Genomic DNA, 18,965 nt, shown 5'->3' on the forward strand with positions numbered 1-18,965 from the left:
AGGAGGGGAGGGGAGGGGAAGGGAGAGGAGAGGAAGGAAAGGAGGAAGGAGAAGGAAAGGGGATAATGATATAAAGTAATGCATGATGATACAGTTTGATTACCTGGATACACACTTTATTCCTTCCCAAAGAAGATAAATCTCCTGGGCCTTTCAGTTACAAGTGGCAATGAATTCCCTATTCTGTTTAAGCTTGTCTGATTTTTTGTAATTTGCACTTTTAAAAAAAAATCTCAATTTCTTGGAAAAGACTGAAAAACTGGGATGAAATTGGAATGCATTTGTCTGAGACAGGGAAATATTCCAAAGTGAATTAGGTCATAACTGGTATGAAGAGATTTCTTTCAGCGGTGTTTTCACCCCCAAACCCATTCCAAACCCATTCGGGGCTTGGGGTCAAACAAAACTGTGTGCATAGTAAGTATTTATTATGTACAGGTTGTGTGTCGCAGCTCAGGACCTAGAAGTACATAGGGAGTGTTTAATCAGTTAGGCAGAATGAGTAAGTGAATAAATGAATGAACTGGGCAAGGCTACCTAACTCTCCTGTAGAAAAAGGCTGTATGACTATAATGTTGCATTTTTATCTGAATGTTAATTTCCTGAACATCGTACACAACCAACAATAGCTTGCTTTCCTTATTTCACGGTGATGGAATTGAGTGAAAACTAATATATCCAAGGTAAGCTCTAAGAAAAGGGAAGAGAGAGACAGAGACAGAGAGGAAGGGAGGGAGAAGAAGGAAGGAAAAAGGAAAGACAGAAAGAGGCAAGTCCATAACAATATGACTAAACTCAGCCTTTCTGGAAAGACGTTTTTATATAACCTTTACGTTGTGTTTAACAACCTTCTATCCTTCCTGCCCGTTTGTCCCAGAATCTCACTGCCCACCCCTGGGGCATCAGTTTTTATAGGTGGGATTCAGAGTAGAAACCGTATTATTCTATAGGAGCAGGATTCGTATCCTTTGCCATGAGGGAAGCTGACAGGATATTTTGTCTAGTGAAGTCATCTGTATGCACCGCCATCATTCTCCAAGAGTCAATGATAAGGTAGTGTTTGCTATGCCGCACAGCAAATTATACCATCAACAGACTGACAAGAACAAAAGGAGGACGCCAACATGGAAATAGTTACTACCGGTGTCAAGTAAAGTGCCACTCTAGTTAACATATATACACTTTTGTGAAATGTTGATAGAAAATATTGCATGTGGGGAGTTGCCCTGTGTGAAAATTTCTGCAACAACCTAGTCACTTTCTGCTTGAAACCCATGTTTCTGAATTATTTTTGACGGAACAGTGGCACAGTGTAGATGTCGCATTTGTGCTTTTAAAATGACTGGTTTTTTTGGGCGCCTGGGTGGCTCAGATGGTTAAGCGTCTGCCTTCAGCTCAGGTCATGATCCCAGGGTCCTGGGACCGAGTCCCGCATCGGGCTCCCTGCTCCTTGGGAGCCTGCTTCTCTCTCTCTCTCCCTCTGTCTCTCGTGAATAAATAAATTAAATATTTAAAAAAAATGACTGGTTTTTTGGAATTGGAAATATATGATTAAAAAGTAAAACTAAGATTTTAACAGAGTGAAGTTAATTTAGGAGATTCTAACAAGCAGGCTGGGGTAGGCAAGAGTTGGCCCTGGTTCACTCTTTATAATTGCCAGAGAGAAGGAAGGAGGACCTTCCTTCCTCAGGTGGCAGGCCAAGTATGTATTCATTCCCTTGCCTTCTGGAAGTGAATGTAGGTATGTCTGTGTAGGTCCCTTTTGGAGAGGGAAGAGGTGGTCAGGAGGCTTTGCAACACCCCAGTTTCAGTGTACGGTTCTATATGATTCTCCCTACACTACCACTAAGTGTCCCTGAAACCCATCACGATGACTTTGCATTCCCACAAGTGGACAGTCTATGTTTTAGAGGGGTGTTTCTGCAGGTATGGTCCAGGGACAGCCCCCTTCATGATTGCGTGGGGTGCGTGTTCAAACTGTGATCCCTGAGCCCCACACTAAGCCCACATCATTTCTGGCCGGGCCCCGGAGGGACCTGCAGTGGGAAATTTGCAATTTGAAAACCACTACCAGAAACAATACCACATAGTATAACACTGTGATTAAGAGAAAATATTCGAACCAAGTTGTCTGGCTTTGAATTCAGGTTCTACCAGTTAGTTAGGGCTGAGAAACATTAAGTTTCCTTACACCTCAGGTTGCTTGTCTTTAAAAGAAGCACAGTTACACATTATATATTAAGTACCCAAATCACACCTATATTGTGAACATGAAATAAGTTAATAGTGTAAGCATCTTGGAGAAGTGCTAAGCTCTAAATAAGTGTTAGTTAATAATATTTTAGAGGTGGTACCAGATCAGGGAATTCTCCTAATTCATACAATTTTCCCAGACCCCCCCCCCCCCACCGCCTCACTTCATAGTATTTCCTTTATTTTGATTTTGAAGCTCCAGGAGTGTAGGGATTATGCTGATTTGCTCACTTCTTTTGCACAGTACCTGGGATATTATATGGTGAATAAGTGGAAAAAATTGATGTAATACTACCTTCTGATTCCTTATTAGAACCACCGGCAAAGGAATAACAGTCGACAGCTTTCTGGCTCATAGAAAATTAACCTTAGGATTTTAGGATTGAGAAAAATGTGTAAACCTGCCCTATGAAATACAGCCTTGCATTCCCTTACGTTGTTGCTTTTCTTTTTTTCCCCCTCCTCCTTTTGCATAGAAGGAACCTCCCACTCCTGGCTTCCCTCCGCGCCTCATCTACCCCAATTCCCCCTTCCTCCTCTAAGCTCCAGATCTGGGCACCTCCCTTTACATTTTCCACCAAGGGCCACAAACTCTCTTAGCCAGGGGGCACCACCACGCCTGCTTCACTGTCTACCTGAGGAGTTTTCTTGGCATCTTCCCCACATCTGTTCTAAACTGTTTGTCAGTGGATCTGTGTCTTTCTGTGTTTGATGAGCATCTTGTGGTCAGAGCCTCGTCTCATTTATCCGCATATCACCAGGGTCTGGCACAGGGCATCGCGCACATTTCAGTGTAAGAAAGGAAAGAACCAGGGCACCGGGTGGCTCAGTCGGCTAAGTGTCTGCCTTTGGCTCAGCTCATGATCCCAGGGTCCTGGGATTGAGCCCCGCGTCGAGCCCTGCATCCACTTCCCTGTTCAGCTGGGAGGCCTTTTCTCCCTCTCTCTCTACCTGCTGCTCCCCCTGCTCATGCACTTGATCTCCTGTGCAGTGCATGCACCCTCTCTCAAATAAATAAATAAACTCTTTAAACAGACCAAACAAACAAACAAAAAACAAGAAGGGAAAGAACCAAGGGAAATGCAGCCTAGGCGTCTTCTCTTTGCTTGTGTTCTCTTCCTCATCATCTGCAGACATCCATCTAGGTTATTATTATATCAGTAGAAACATGGCATTGGACCTGCTAGGGGCCAGACTGGCCAATTAGAAAGTGGGATTAGGCTAAGGCACATCCCTTCGAGGAGCATCCCAAGCATACCTTGCAGACACTGAGAGGATTCTCCTAAGCTAGCCTCAGAAATCACTCAACCACGCTTCTCTTACATTCTCTTAATCATGGGCCGATATCAGCTGCCAGCCCAGCTTTAAGGGAAGGGCATGCATCAATATGAGACACTTGACTCATCGGTGGGGAGGAGGAAGATCTTTCCAAGACAAGCCTCTGTACCCTCCCTTATCTTTTTCTGTCTCCTCAGACAAATTATGGAGAAATATGTTATCATGAACACTGCAGAAACTTTTAGATGTGCTACACCTGGTTTCAAAGTCTGACTCCACCGCGTACCAGGCACCTGTTATCTATAAGGGAGCTAATAATACCAAACCTACATTGTAGGGTTACTGTGGGAATTAAAGAGGATATTGGCACAGCTTCTATTGTTAATATTATTTTCACAATTTAAGAAAAAAATCATGAAAAATACCTAACATGAAAAACAGATAAAGTGCAAGATTTATGGTATTTTTCCCCTCTAAGAAATCTCTAAATCAACCCCATTCTAAATGTCATTAAACAATGTAAGATTATATATTTTCAGCTCAGTTTCAATATATTTTATATACAGGTGGCCCTTAAATCTGAAAAGAAATCAATAACGTTTAAATGCTCTATTGATTTCAATTTACCAACAACAGTGTGTAGCCAGAAACTCGCAAATATCCTTTGTCCAGATGAATTGTTGATAACACAGTGTACCAAGATACTTTACCTTTATATCATTAAATTAAATGCATATCAAGAACATCCAAACCTATTAGCTTTCATAATTTTCCTATGAGAGAATATTCTGAATCCATCCTCCTTTCTTTTTTAGGAACCCTAGGCCAGAGAGATTGAGTGACTTGACCAAATCCACTCTCCACGCTTATTCTCCTAGAGAGAGGACTGTTCGTGTGCTTCTGTGAGTCTATGGCCTTGTTACAACCAAGCGCAAACTGCTGTCCTCGCTCCCTGCTGGATGTTACCCAAGGTAAAAAAAGACTGCTATGCAAGGTGTTATTCCACTTCAGCCATCAAGGTTTCATCTTTTTGATTAGAGAACCCAGTAAAAACCTTGGGAAAACAAAGGGCAAGAGTATACTCTGATGACATTTTTGGGTAAAATCAGAATCTCTGACCCCTGAGGATGATTTGTTTTGAGACATATGGCAAAATGAATTTCCAATAATTTAGTTTCGCTCATGCCTTCAAAGCCGGCAGAGATATCCAGAGGTCAATTAATGCAACCTCCGGTACCTAAGCAAGACCCAAATACACTTCAATGCAGCAAGAGTGGACCTTTCTCTTCTAAAATTGCTCGCAAAAGAATCTCTCCTAGCTCTGGTTCTTACGTAGATAAGAAAACATTTACTCTTGTATCCAGAAAACATTCCTTATCCATCTTTCCCAGTTTTCTTATTCTGAATATGGAGGAACAGATGTTCAGAGTCCTTGTCCAGTGCTGTTGTCCAGTGCCGACTTTGTCACTCCAGCCACACCTCCTGACTGTGCTATAGACATCACACTCCCTAAACATCTGCAACTTATGATAGGAATGTAGATGTTGTATTGTCAACATGAAATATCAATTTCGGTGATGACTGAGGACTTCATAAGGACAGGGTCATCTTTTGATCTCTAATCCCAGTTTTTCTTACATTGTCCCCATTAAGAAATCTCTCCTTTTATTCCAGCATTGGCTTGGTTTTTCTGGACTATCATTACCTGGTGGTTTCTTCCACAACTCTGCTGATGGCTACCATTTACTGTGTGCACAATATGTGCCAGAGACTGTGGAAAAATAATACATACTTACACATAAGCTAGCCTCAGAAATATATTATATTATTACATATTCTATATATTCTATATGTAATTTCATTTAGTTCATTGAATTCTTACAACCACCTTACCAGATTTTCAGAACGGAGTCTTAGTACTTGTCTAATATGACATGAAAGTTAATGGTGGGATTCGAAATTGATCCTATGTTTTCTGGCTCTAAAGCCCATGTCCTTAAATATGTACTCTTCTGCCTTCAGGTATCATTGCAAGATGCTCATCGCCATTCCTAAGCTGGATTTGTCTCTGCTCTCTTACCAGTTCCTCCTAAGGGAAGCAATATTACTGAACTGGTTGATTAGAATCAGAGATATTTCCTAGAACACACTAAATGAGTAGGCTGGGTTCCTGTGTCTTATGGGCAGTAGAACAGTGAGCTTTCTTTCACTCTCCTTTGTGGTCAGAGGTCAGTGAGAGGACTGGATTCATTTCTGTATGGAAGGAAGTGCCACATCTTCCCTCTGCTTTTTCCTGAGATATGCTCAAGGCTTAGTGGTGTGTCAAAGGGTGACACTTTGCCTGGGCTGGCTCCCCCTTACTCCATCCTCTCTGGTACTGGTGAATGTGGTGTATTCTTATCGCATTACTTGGTACGATTGCACCTGAGCTCAGAGAGGGGCGCGAGAGAACAAGATTATAGATTAAAAGGAAGGAACCTCACTTAGTTATTCCAATCTGAATCACTGAGAAGGTGAAAAACAGCCCTGTTAACGCCAGAGTGCAATGTTTCAAATAGAAGATAGATGATGATCAAACAAGTCAAACACTATAGCCATTCTGACCAAGTTTGGATAAGATATGGACAAGGTTCCTCATGACCACAGAAGTGACTTAACCATCCTTACCTCTCGGTATACACTGTCTACTTTGAGTGACTGCTGCTTCTTTAGTATGGCAATTCTAACTTCACTTTGTTCTGCCTGCCTCACAGATTAAATTTATTATGATACCCAGTCATTAAATTGCATTTTTATAACATCTGAACCCCCCAGCTGGTCCCTGCTTCCCTAAACCCTGCTTAGAGCCCTCTATTATCCTTATCAACCTGTAAGAGGACTAGTATCAGAAAAACAAGACACTGCATATGAAGACATTTCCTAAATAATGAAGTACACAAAAATACCCAAATCCACAATAGCCAAACTATGGAAGCAGTCCAAGTGTCCATCGATTGATGAAAGGATAAAGAAGATACATCACGTGACATATATAATGGAATATTATTCAGCCATAAAAAGAATTAAATCTTGCCATTAGCAACAACATGGATGGAGCTAGAGAGTATAATGCTACGTGACATAAGCCAGTCAGAGAAAGACAAACACCATAAGATCTCACTCATGTGTAATTTAAGACACAAAACAAACAAAGTTAAAAAAGAGAGAGAGAGAGAGAGAGAGGAGACAAACCAAGAAAGAGACTCTTAACTCTAGAGAACAAACTGATGGTTACCAGAGGGGAGGTGGGTAGGCGGATAGCTGAAATGAATGATGGAGATTAAAGAGTACAGTTATCATGATGAAAAAAACACAAAATAACAAATACCCAAATCCTGTAAGAGGCTACTCCCAATTCTTTCTTCCCACCTAGATTCCCCTGGGGTAAATCATTCCTTTTCGCAGGAAGCTAAATAACCTAAACATTCTTTTGACTAGAGATGTGTTTCTGGTGACCGTTAGCAGTGGGCTCTCACACCATGTTCTCCAAATCACACCACATTCTCCCAGTGTTGTAACAGCTCTGTATTAGGAGATTTGGAGTCCTTGCCTAGGATAAATTAGAATTACACTTACTTTTCTGTGAGAATACTATGCTTCATGCTATAGTTTCCCCAATCAAGAAGTTGATCAGGGAAACAATGTGGGTAACACTCAGAAACCAAACAGTATCTTGAACCATAAGGATTGGCAGTTTCTTTCTATCAGCCTTAATCTTTTTTGCCTGCCTTTGGTGAGCAGGACCAGATTAAGATCTTTAGAGGTGGAAAGCCCTAAAAACATTACCAATTCCTTCTGTTTATTTTTGTCCCTAGTCAGTTTTTTCCATAAGCACTTGCTTAGCCTGAGTATTAATCAGCCCATGCTGCTGTGTGCAGTCAAAAGGGACTTTTGCCAGGACTTCTGTGGTCAAGTCACACCTTCCAAACTGAGGAAAGAAACAGGAAGAAGGAGCAAAAGGCTCTACTTGCCCTTGAGCCTAAGCTACTGCTCTGTTTCAACTGAGACACACTGTTTGCAAGTGAGGGGTGTGTGGGTGTAAGGAGAAGAGGGATTATTTGCTATATTTGTTTAGCTAGTAATGAAACAATTATATTATAAATAGGAGGGAAAGGGAGTAAATGTGAAATTCTAGAACTAAAACCTAGGATTCTGCAGCCAGATGCTGGAAGACTCTTCTCAGAGGGCTTATTGTGTATCAGCAAAGGTAAACATTACCAGGGTTTTAGAGTGACATATGATTAGTGCTTTGATGGGAAAATACCAGAGGCTTCAGGAATTTGGAGCAAGGGGACTTAATTTAGGGTCCCCAAGGGACATTGCAGCTGAGATTTAAAGACTGGGTAGACTGAGTAGGGAATCATGTATGGGAAAGAAGCTAGGGGTGCACACAGTCTTATGTGATGGGCAGGAAGCAAGAGAAGCTTTGAGTGAACTGGGTGTTATACGAAAACAATGAATCGCGGATCACCACATCAAAAACTAATGATGTATTGTATGGTGACTAACATAACATAATAAAATAAAATAAAATAAAATAAAATAAAATAAAATAAAATAAAATAATAAAATAAAGAAAAACAGGAAGAAGCCCCAATGATGTATTGTATGGTGACTAACATAACATAATAAAATACAATTAAAAAAAAGAAACGAAAAACAGGAAGAAGCCCCAATGCATAAGGAATGAATGGGGAGTGCCATGGAATGGGTTTGAACCATGTTGAAGGGTATGGACTCAGTGGCCAGCGTTGTCCAAATTGGAGTACCTTTTGGGCGAGAGAAGGAGACTTCTTATTCATTCTCACTTTGCATTTTATCAAGAAAAAGTGTTTTGTCTCAGATCTCCCTCTCTCTGTACAAGTCAGCTTTCAGATATCTGCTTCTCTCCTCATCCCTGGGCTGACCTCTGGCTGCCCAACAGCTTGTTGGTCCTGAATAATAGGTTTGGGTTCTCGCCTGAAGACTCTCTCTGGCAGTCCCTGTGTGCTTGGGAGAAGTTACTCGGCCATGTTGTGCTCTGTAAAAAAAAGCAATAGTATTTGTCCTCTCATGTAAGGTTGTTGTAAAGATTAACTGAATTAGTTTGTAAAAAGCAATTCTGAATAGCTAGCACATAATAAGCAGTCAACAACTCTCATCTCTCATTATCTCTCATTATCTCATCTCTCATTATCTAATCATCTTTCATTATCGAACATGTGCATTGTTTGGTGCCTGTTCAGAGCCCATTCCAACCTCTTCTAATAATAGCGCTAAAATTTATTTTGCAGAATTTCTTCTCCCCACTTTAAGTTCAAGGCCTGGCCCTATACCCCGGTCCAGGTGTGGGCACATACCCTAGACCTGGCCAGTCACAATCACAGTGATTCTTTCATGAATAGGTTGTAACCCACTCCAAATTTATGAAATCTGATCCTATGGCTTTTTGTCAGAATGCTAGGGAAGAGAATCTCTTTTTACCTGGGCATTACTAGGTAGAATGGAATATAAACTCAGAGTGGTCACCAAGAGGGGATTTCCATCCTGAGAATGAAGCCAACACAGAAAAAAAAAAAAAAAACATACCTGAAGGATGACGACCTGACCATTCAGGTTCCTTACAATCTTCTTTGAGCACTAAATTCAGTTATGTTTTAAGCAAACATTTTATTTACATTTTTTTCTTAAATTAGTAAAAAAACCTGTATCTGAGTTTTTGTCAGTTTGAGCAAGATGGCTTCTGTCCAAAGAGCTCTAACCCATTGACTTCACTGAAGCACTTTCTGATTTGCAAGCAGTTCAAGGAGGGACAAATGGGCTGAATATCACAAGCTGACCCAGGAGAGCACTGCTGAGCATAGTTATTACTAATGCATGTTCATATTCATATTCCCTCATATTCCCTCACAAATGAAATCTCTTTCTGTTCTCAAGTCAGATGAGGTCTATGGACGCAATGACTCAGAACATTTGGAGCCTACCAGAGCCTTCTGGTCCTGGTTTTCCCCACATCCTGGGCCCCTTTGTTTTCCTGGGTTACGGCAGACTCTCTAAGTCATTTCCCCACCCCCTCCATTTCAGGAGAACAAATCCATACCATAAGTCCATTTGCACCCATTTTTGATCATCCTTTCTAGGTCTTCCTTGCTCTTCCATCCCCCATTCCAGTCTTTCTCAGGTCAGGGAAATGTTTTATTTCAACTTCAGCTGGGACATCAAAGAGATGGGTTTCAGCTCCCAGAGAGACTCAGACGGAGTCAAGGGGAAAGGAGGAGCATGAAGAAATATTAAAATAACACCCAAAATCAGTGAGAAGAAACAACTGGAATTAAGTGAAATGGGTCCCAAGATGGTGAGGGAGGTCAGTGCTTCATTGAAAATTAGATGAGAAATTTACCCTGTAGTTTCCTGCTATAGCAAAGATAGAAGAAAACACAGCCAGCATTTGCATCAAAGGGGCAGGAGGGCTTTGAAGGGCAGATAAGTCTAGAAGCTAGGAGCACAAATATCAGAATCAGTCAAATTAACTGTTGTATTTTGGTCAGCTCTCTTTACAGGTTAGTGAGAAAAAAAAATCTTGCTTTGTTTGATTTACATAACTTCTAAAAACACACACAAAGGCCATTTAGTTTTTCATTTCTTAAGAACTCTGGCTTTGATTCTCAACTCTTCTACCTTCTAATTGCACGACCTTGAAAAATGTTCTAAACCTCTGTGGCCGTCTGATGTACAAGATAAAAATGATTATCATCATTGTCTTGAGTCAGAGAACTATTATTAGAACTAAACAAGACACTGAATATAGACATTTTCTAAATAATGAAGTACACAAAAATAATAATTATATATACTACTATTATCATCATTGCTATTATTTTGTGGAACATAAATTGAGGTAGAGACTAAAGAGCACAATGAATTTCTTTCATGCAGATTGTTTCATAACTTGCTATATCAGTGGGCACATTCTTTTCAAAATGACAAAAGCAATACATCAGGGATTTGAATCATTCTTTTCCTAAGAGGAAGGTACTGAGTTTATGATGATTGATTGTGACCTTGAAAATATAATTATTTCCATGGTACTGAAAATGCAATTTATTCTTTTCAGTATTTAGGACAGTTGGAGGAATTTCACAATGACCTGCAGAAATGGTGGTGGGGCACTTGCAATTCAAAATACAAAAAAAAAAAAAGTATTGTAGAACCATAGAATCAGTTCTCAAATGGTCTTTGCAAATGGATTAAAATAAGCATTTTTTAAATGTCCATATTTTTAATCATATAGGTTATTAATTATTAATCTTGTTAATCAAAAAAGTAAGAGAAAAATCAAATCATAGGTATCAACTATGCCTAAGTATTTCCACCTAGGTTTGGTGTGACCTACAATAAATGTAGATTTCTAGCTCTAAGAGATTGAGAAAACAGATGGAAGTTCCCCATATTTACCCTGACTATGCAGTATAAATACATGGTTTCTGATATTTCAGAGTAGAAAGCTTAGGTCCAATATTTACTAGCTTTGCTTCTTCAAACTTAAAATCAATTGCTTTGGGTCTCAATTTCCTTATCTGTAACTTGGGAACACTAATAACTTCTTTGCAGACTTATATCTATAATGGGCCCTATACAGAATAGATGTTCAACAGATAGTAGCAATTATTAGCACTTCCAAATTTGAAAAATGAAAGTCCAGATTATTTTATGCTATATATCTTTATATCTTGTATCTTATGCTTTCCCTAAACTAGAATAAGATTTTCTTTTGTAACCTTGGAATAAAAAATGGTATTTTTCTTTGTCTTCTTAAAATCCTACATAATCTGACTCTACCCAGTTAGATCCAACTTCCAACTTTATTCATTCCTTTTATGCAGATCCTTAAATGCCTATCCATTCCTACACATTTCTGACTCAATGACCTTTTCCTTATAATTTCTCCAAATATTTTCCTCACCTGAGTACTCTTCTCCAACCTTTCTACTCATCCATATTTTAAACATCCTTTGAAGCTCTGATCAGTTCTTTTAGACTGTAGAAAAGCCTTACTTCTCTTTTAGGGAAAGAAGGTGATAGAAAGAAGGGGTCATTATGATAGGTAGAGTAATGACCTTCCAAAGATGTTCCTTTCCTAACCCATGGAACCTGTGAATATTTTAGATCACATGACAAAGGGAAATTAAGATTTCAGATAAAAATTAAGATTGTTAATCTGCTAACTTTATGGTAGGGAGATTATCCTGGATTATCTAGGTGGGCCCAATATAATCACAAAAGTTGTTAAATACAGAAAGCAAAAAAGTCAGTGTCAGAGTAATGCATCATGAGAAAGACTTGGCCAGCTAAAAAAGACTTGCTGCTTTTGAAGATGGAAAGGAGCCACAAGCCAAGGAAGGCAGGTGATTTCTAGAAGCTGAAAATGCAAGGAAATGGATTCTCCTCTAGAGCTTCCACTAAGGAATGTAGCCCTGCTAACATCTTGACGTTAGCCCAGGAAGAGCCATTTTTGACATCTGAACTCTAGAACTATAAAAGTTCTATAAGATAATAAATTTGTGTTATTTTAAGCCACCCTGTTTGTGGTAATTTGTTACAGAAGCAATGGGAAACCAATATAGCCGGCAAACTTCTGTATAGAAAATGTCTGAGGCTTTGCAGGCCACGTGGTCTTTTGTCACAACTGCTCAACTCTGCCAGTGTAGTATGAAAGCAGTCACAGACAATACATAAATCAATGGGCATGGCTAGGTTCCAGTAACACTTGATCAATAAAAACAGATGGCCAGCCAGATTTGGCTCATAGGCCACAGTTTGCTGAATGCCAGTGAGGCTTACCTATGAGCTAACACTTCCAGAACCTTGACTCCTTGGGCAAGTTATTGAATGTCTTTATATTAACAAGGGAGTCACTTATATCCATGTGGATTCTAGATGACAAACCATATCCAAAAATTCATGTTTCCCTTTCCATAATGGAAGTTGCACCTGGGAAATAGTTGCCTCGCCAAGACTGTGCTTTATGCTTTCCTTATAGTCGGGTACAGCCATGACTTTCCAGCCATGGGGATGTGAGCTGAAGTAATGAACACTGTTTCCTTGCTTGTCCCGTATAAACCTCCCACATGACTCTCCTGCAGGTTTTTTTTTCCTCCTCTGGCTGGGTGTAATGGAGGTGATCTCAAGGGTGATCTTGAATCCCACACATTGAAGATGGAAACCCTCTGTTCTTGGGTCCCTGAATGAACATGGAAGACAGCTGCTCTGCATAACTCTTCCTCACTTATCTAAAAATAGTATGTGAACAAGAAGTTAACTTCCAGTCTTTTTGAGCCATTGTAACTTCTGGAATCTATTCATATAACAGTTAGTATACTCTAAGTAGTATCTCATGCTTAAAGTTATGACAAAGATTAAATAAAATATTGTGTAAAATACTATACATAGCATATGGGATTTAGTAGATATTCAGCAAATAACAGTTATACATTCTCTTATTTCTTAATTCCTCCAACACTCTATTTTGCACTGCACAACGTAAGTTTAAACTGGGATGCTCTTCTTGACAGGGAACATTTGACAAGGAACATTGGCTTCTATTTTTGAGGCAGCATGACATAGTATTAAAAGAATGGGCTTTGAAGTTTGCTATGCCAGAGTTCACTCCCCTGCATCCCCCACTCCCATAACTATTTATTCTCTGGATTTAATTTTTCTTAACCTGCTTCATCATATGTAAAATACTAGTAAATGACAGATAGCTATTATGTTTAGCTCTTCTGTTTGCATTAATGTATGTCAAGATTTTAGTGTGTGCCAGTAAATACTCATTGAGTTGTTTATTCATTTATCAATTATTCAACATTATGAAAGTATGATGCAGTAACTAGATGCAGTTGTTTAATTTCTTTAATTCTTTTGTGATACACTATGGCATTGCCACAAGACGTGAACTTTAAAGACAGATAAATATGAGTTCAATTTATATTCTTTGCTGATCTCTTTTGTTTTAGTGGAGAAAAAATAATAACTTTGGAGGTAGAAAAGTTAGATTGGAGTTTTATGCTCATATAACAGCCATATGACTGTATTTTCATATAGCCACTTTCATATTTTTTCTTTTTTTTTAAAATTTTATGTTATGTTAATCACCATACATTACATCATTAGTTTTTGATGTAGTGTTCCATGATTCATTGTTTGCGTATAACACCTAGGGCTCCATTCAATACGTGCCCTCTAATACCCACCACCAGGCTAACCCATCCCCCCAATCCCCTCCCCTCTAGAACCCTCAGTTTGTTTCTCAGAGTCCATAGTCTCTCATGGTTCATCTCCCCCTCTGATTCCCCCCCTTCATTTTTCTTTTCCTGCTATCTTCTTTTTTTTTTAACATATAATGTATTATTTGTTTCAGGGGTACAGGTCTGTGATTCATCAGTCTTACACAATTCACAGCGCTCACCATAGCACATACCCTCCCAATGTCCATCACCCAGCCACCCCATCCCTCCCACCCCTCACCACTCCAGCAACTCTCAGTTTGTTTCCTGAGATTAAGAATTCCTCATATCAGTGAGGTCATATGATACATGTCTTTCTCTGATTGACTTATTTCACTCAGCATAATACCCTCCAGTTCTATCCACGTTGTTGCAAATGGCAAGATTTTGTGTTTTTTGGATGGCTGCATAATATTCCATTGTATATATATACCACATCTTCTTTATCCATTCATCTGTCGATGGACATCTTGGCTCTTTCCATAGTTTGGGTATTGTGGACATTGCTGCTATAAACATTGGGGTGCACATACCCCTTCGGATCCCTACATTTGTATCTTTGGGGTAAATACCCGGTAGTGCAATTGCTGGGTCGTAGGGTAGCTCTATTTTCAACTTTTTGAGGAACCTCCACACTGTTTTCCAGAGTTTGCACCAGCTAGCATTCCCACCAACAGTGTAGGAGGGTTCCCCTTTCTCCTCATACCCGCCAACATTTGTCATTTCCTGACTTGTTCATTTTCGCCATTCTGACTGGTGTGAGGTGGTATCTCATTGAGGTTTTGATTTGGATTTCCCTGATGCCGAGCGATGTTGAGGACTTTTTCATGTGTCTCAGCTGGCCATTTGGATGTCTTCTTTAGAAAAATGTCTGTTCATGTCTTCTGACCATTTCTTGATTGGATCATTTGTTCTTTGGGTGTTGAGTTTGATAAGTTCTTTATAGATTTTGGATACTAGCCCTTTATCTGGTATGTCATTTGCAAATATCTTCTCCCATTCTGTTGGTTGTCTTTTGGTTTTGTTGACTGTTTCTTTGGCTGTGCAAAAGCTTTTTCTCTTGATGAAGTCACAATAGTTCATTTTTGCCCTTGCTTCCCTTGCCTTTGGTGATGTTTCTAGGAAGAAGTTGCTGTGGCTGAGGTCGAAGTGGTTGCTGCCTGTGTTCTCCTTTAGGATTTTGACGGACTCCTGTCTCACGTTTAGGTCTTTCAACCATTTGGAGTCTATTTTTTGTGTGGTGTAAGGAAATGGTCCAGTTTCATTCTTCTGCATGTGGCTGTCCATTTTCCCAACCCAATTTGTGGAAGAGACTGTCTTTTTTCCATTGGACATTCTTTCCTGCTTTGTCAAAGATGAGTTGACCATAGAGTTGAGGGTCCATTTCTGGGCTCTCGATTCTGTTCCATTGATCTACGTGTCAGTTTTTGTGCCAATACCATACTGTCTTGATGATGACAGCTTTTTTTTTTTTCAAAGATTTTATTTACTTGAGAGAGAGAGAATGAGAGATAGAGAGCACAAGAGGGAAGAGGGTCAGAGGGAGAAGCAGACTCCCTGCTGAGCAGGGAGCCCGATGTGGGACTCGATCCCGGGACTCCAGGATCATGACCTGAGCCAAAGGCAGTCGCTTAACCAACTGAGCCACCCAGGCGCCCTTGATGATGACAGCTTTGTAATAGAGCTTGAAGTCTGGAATTGTGATGCCACCAGCTTTGCTTTTCTTTTTCAACATTCCTCTGGCTATTTGGGGTCTTTTCTGGTTCCATACAAATTTTAGGATTATTTGTTCCATTTCTTTGAAAAAAGTGGATGGTATTTTGATAGGGATTGCATTAGATGTGTAGATTGCTCTAGGTAGCATTGACATCTTCACAATATTTGTTCTTTCGAGCATGGAACGTTTTTCCATTTCTTTGTGTTTTCCTCAATTTCTTTCATGAGTATTTTATAGTTGTCTGAGTACAGATTCTTTGCCACTTTGGTTAGATTTATTCCTAGGTATCTTATGGTTTTGGGTGCAATTGTAAATGGGATTGACTCCTTAATTTCCCTTTCTTCTGTCTTGTTGTTGGTTTATAGGAATGCCACTGATTTCTGTGCATTGATTTATATCCTGCCACTTTACTGAATTCCTGTATGAGTTCTAGGAGTTTTGGGGTAGAGTCTTTTGGGTTTTCCACATAAAGTATCATCATCTGCAAAGAGTGAGAGTTTGACTTCTTTGCTGATTCATATGGCTTTTTAACTTTGATGTTCGTATCTATGAAGTAGAGAAACTTGGAGTAATTAAAGAAAATGAAAGCTAATGTATAAAAATTACTAATAGAAAACCTGGTGCATAATAGGTGCTCAATAAATGATTTTTATTATTGTTTTCATAATTATTATTGGGTTTGAGTTCCAAAAGCTTAAGAATAATCATTATTTTAAAGATTGGGTCATCATTATCCTTATAAACAAAGGGATGTTAATTTTTTAAAGGCTGAGTACAAAACGCAAAGTCCTTATTCTAGGAGTTGATGTAATCCCATTGCAATATGCTGAACCTTCAAGAGAGTAACAGGCTTGACTTGTGCATGTATTGGCTAAGTCCTGAAGATGATAAATGATTTTCATTAAAATTCACCCTACTCTATGTAAACCCAAATACTGTACACAGTTAAATCTTCTGATAAATCAAAAAAGTCTATGTGAAAGCCGAATACAAAACAGAGGTCATTTGAAAAGTGAGACTAGTTAATCAATTTATTTGAGTATATATTTAGACATTTTGTTTAGTTATCCATCAAGCAATCATGGAAAATATAAATCACTGTTTCATGTTAGCTTCATATCATCAGACACTACACGGCCTAGGCAGTATGAAAGCAATAGATCATCACCAACAATATTTATTGAACTGTCACTGTCTGACTAGGAAAATAAAGAATCCACCATGCCAATAATGTCAAGAGACTCAAGAAAGTTCTGTCCTTCTTTCTCAATTGATCAAGGGCATAGTTTTAACCTCTAATCCTACAGAGATGGACAGGTGACAGCTCCATAGCCCCAGTTCTTAATTCTTTCCACACTGCAGATATGACTGTCCATTTGCTTTTAGGGTATCCTCTATCTGGAAGCTCTCAGAAGTTGAATGATGTTCTTAAACTTCTGCTTTCATTTTCCAGGGCTGTGCTCCGGTTCCCAAACTCCAGCTTCATAGATGTATTTGACTCCAGTTTTCTTCTCCTTCATACAATTGGCTGTCACCCTCATAGTTCTTTCTTTTAAACACTGATCTCACTTCTTCTTTATTGTCTATCAGATTCACTGGTAAGGTCTTTAATAGGTTAACACAATTATTCTGAGATGTTCATCTAATCTCTACCTGTGACATCCTATTTTCAGAAAATACATCCATGAGTAGCAAACTCAAATGCCTTTAGGGCCAGGCAAATAATGCAAAGACTGATGCCAGTTATGGATACAAGCACATTTTGCATATTATACAAGAGAATAGTATTCACTTGCACAAATATACATGCTCTCTTCTATTTTTCTTGAAAATCTATGCTTTTGCCAGTTTTCATTTATCACTTACCACTTATTTTTTTGTTTATTTTTTACCAAATTACATTTACTTAGTTCAAAATGTTAAATACCATTAAAAGTGTTATCAAAAAAAGTAATAGTTCCCTGTCCTATACTTTCTACCCCTAATTTTTGGTGCCCCTTACCCCTTCCACCTGGTATTTATTTTTATATTTCTTAAGAATAGTCTTATATTACTGTCTGATTATCTGTTTCTCATTAATATTCTACTCTGGAAGGCGAGTGTTCAGCTTTCATAATCTTTTCCTCTTGGAAACTCTTTATATTTCAGTCTTCCTACATTCATACCCTTCTAAAATATTTAGAGCAGTGATTTTCACATGGTAGCATGCATCACAATCAGCTGGGAGGGGGGCTTGTAAGATAGATTCCTGGGCCTCATTCTCAGAGTTTCTGACTCAGTAGTTCGGGGTGGGGGACCCAAGAATTTGCATTTCTAACAATTTCTCAGGTGATCTTGACATTAGTGGTCTGGGACACATTTTGCAAACCACTGAATTTCTATAGCATTATTTGTAAAGTCAAAATTTGCTTTTTCATTTTAATGACCCAAATACTATTTAGGCCTGTGCTATACAGAACGCTATAATTATATTTCCACTAGTGTGCAACATTTTCTTATTCTTGGAATTAAAGCTCTTCTTCCATACTCTTATTTTCAAGTTTCCCAATAGAACTAACATTTTTTGGTGTTAGAAAACATTTAATAATATATTGATTTGTTTTATTTTTTAGAATCATCTCTTCTGGAGTCCTACTTTTATTTTATTTTATTTTTTTTAAGATTTTATTTATTTATTCATGAGAGACAGAGAGAGAGAGAGAGGCAGAGGGAGAAGCAGGCTCCCAAGGAGCAGGGAGCCCGATGTGGGACTCGATCCCAGGACCCTGGGATCATGACCTGAGCCGAAGGCAGACGCTTAACCATCTGAGCCACCCAGGTGCCCTACTTTTATTTTATTTTTAATCTGTCTCATCCCAACTGTTTGTAGACCTCTATCACAGCTCTTTGTACACAACATCCAGAAGTGTTCTTTGCCTCTCTCCTAGATTGGATCATCTGTTTCCTGGACTCTGCGCTTTCTTGCTCTTTCATGGTTTTCACTTTCCTTCTTCTGAAGCTCATCCTTTGGCAGCTTCCCTAAAATGTGTTCTTGTATGAATATATCCTTATTATGCATACATCTTTGATTGCTAGGTTGGGTAGTTATAGATTTATAAGTTGGAAATTATTATCTCTCAGAATTTTTAGAACACTGCTTTAATTGTTCTCTATTAGTGATGTTGTTGAGAAATCTGACACCATTTTAATTCTGGGAACATTTTATATGGGGGGTGTGTGTGCCTGTAAATTGAAGATGTTATTTCACTGAAAATCTGTGACATTCTAAATTGAAGAAGGCTAAGGAAGAACCTTATTAAAGCTATTAGATATAAATGACACAAAACATAAAAACTTCTAAGTGAAATAAAAAGAAAATATATTTCCTTAGAGATACACTTGTCCTCCTGTAGCAGAACGTAGTTGGCATTTTG

The 18,965-nt window shown here is 39.0% G+C and overlaps 1 long non-coding RNA gene across 1 annotated transcript in view; it reads left to right on the forward strand.

Annotated features, from left to right (window-relative positions):
* LOC141372440 (uncharacterized) overlaps nucleotides 1–18,965 on the forward strand; it is a 315,072-nt gene that overhangs the window by 252,518 nt on the left and 43,589 nt on the right. The window contains exon 2 of the long non-coding RNA XR_012377693.1: nucleotides 4,347–4,502. This is a non-coding gene — a long non-coding RNA (uncharacterized lncRNA). The remainder of the gene's footprint in view (nucleotides 1–4,346; nucleotides 4,503–18,965) is intronic.

Source organism: Callorhinus ursinus, unplaced genomic scaffold, assembly GCF_003265705.2.
Source record: "Callorhinus ursinus isolate GAN/ISIS: 27379988/994484 unplaced genomic scaffold, GSC_fseal_2.0 scaffold4, whole genome shotgun sequence".
NCBI lineage: Eukaryota > Metazoa > Chordata > Mammalia > Carnivora > Otariidae > Callorhinus > Callorhinus ursinus.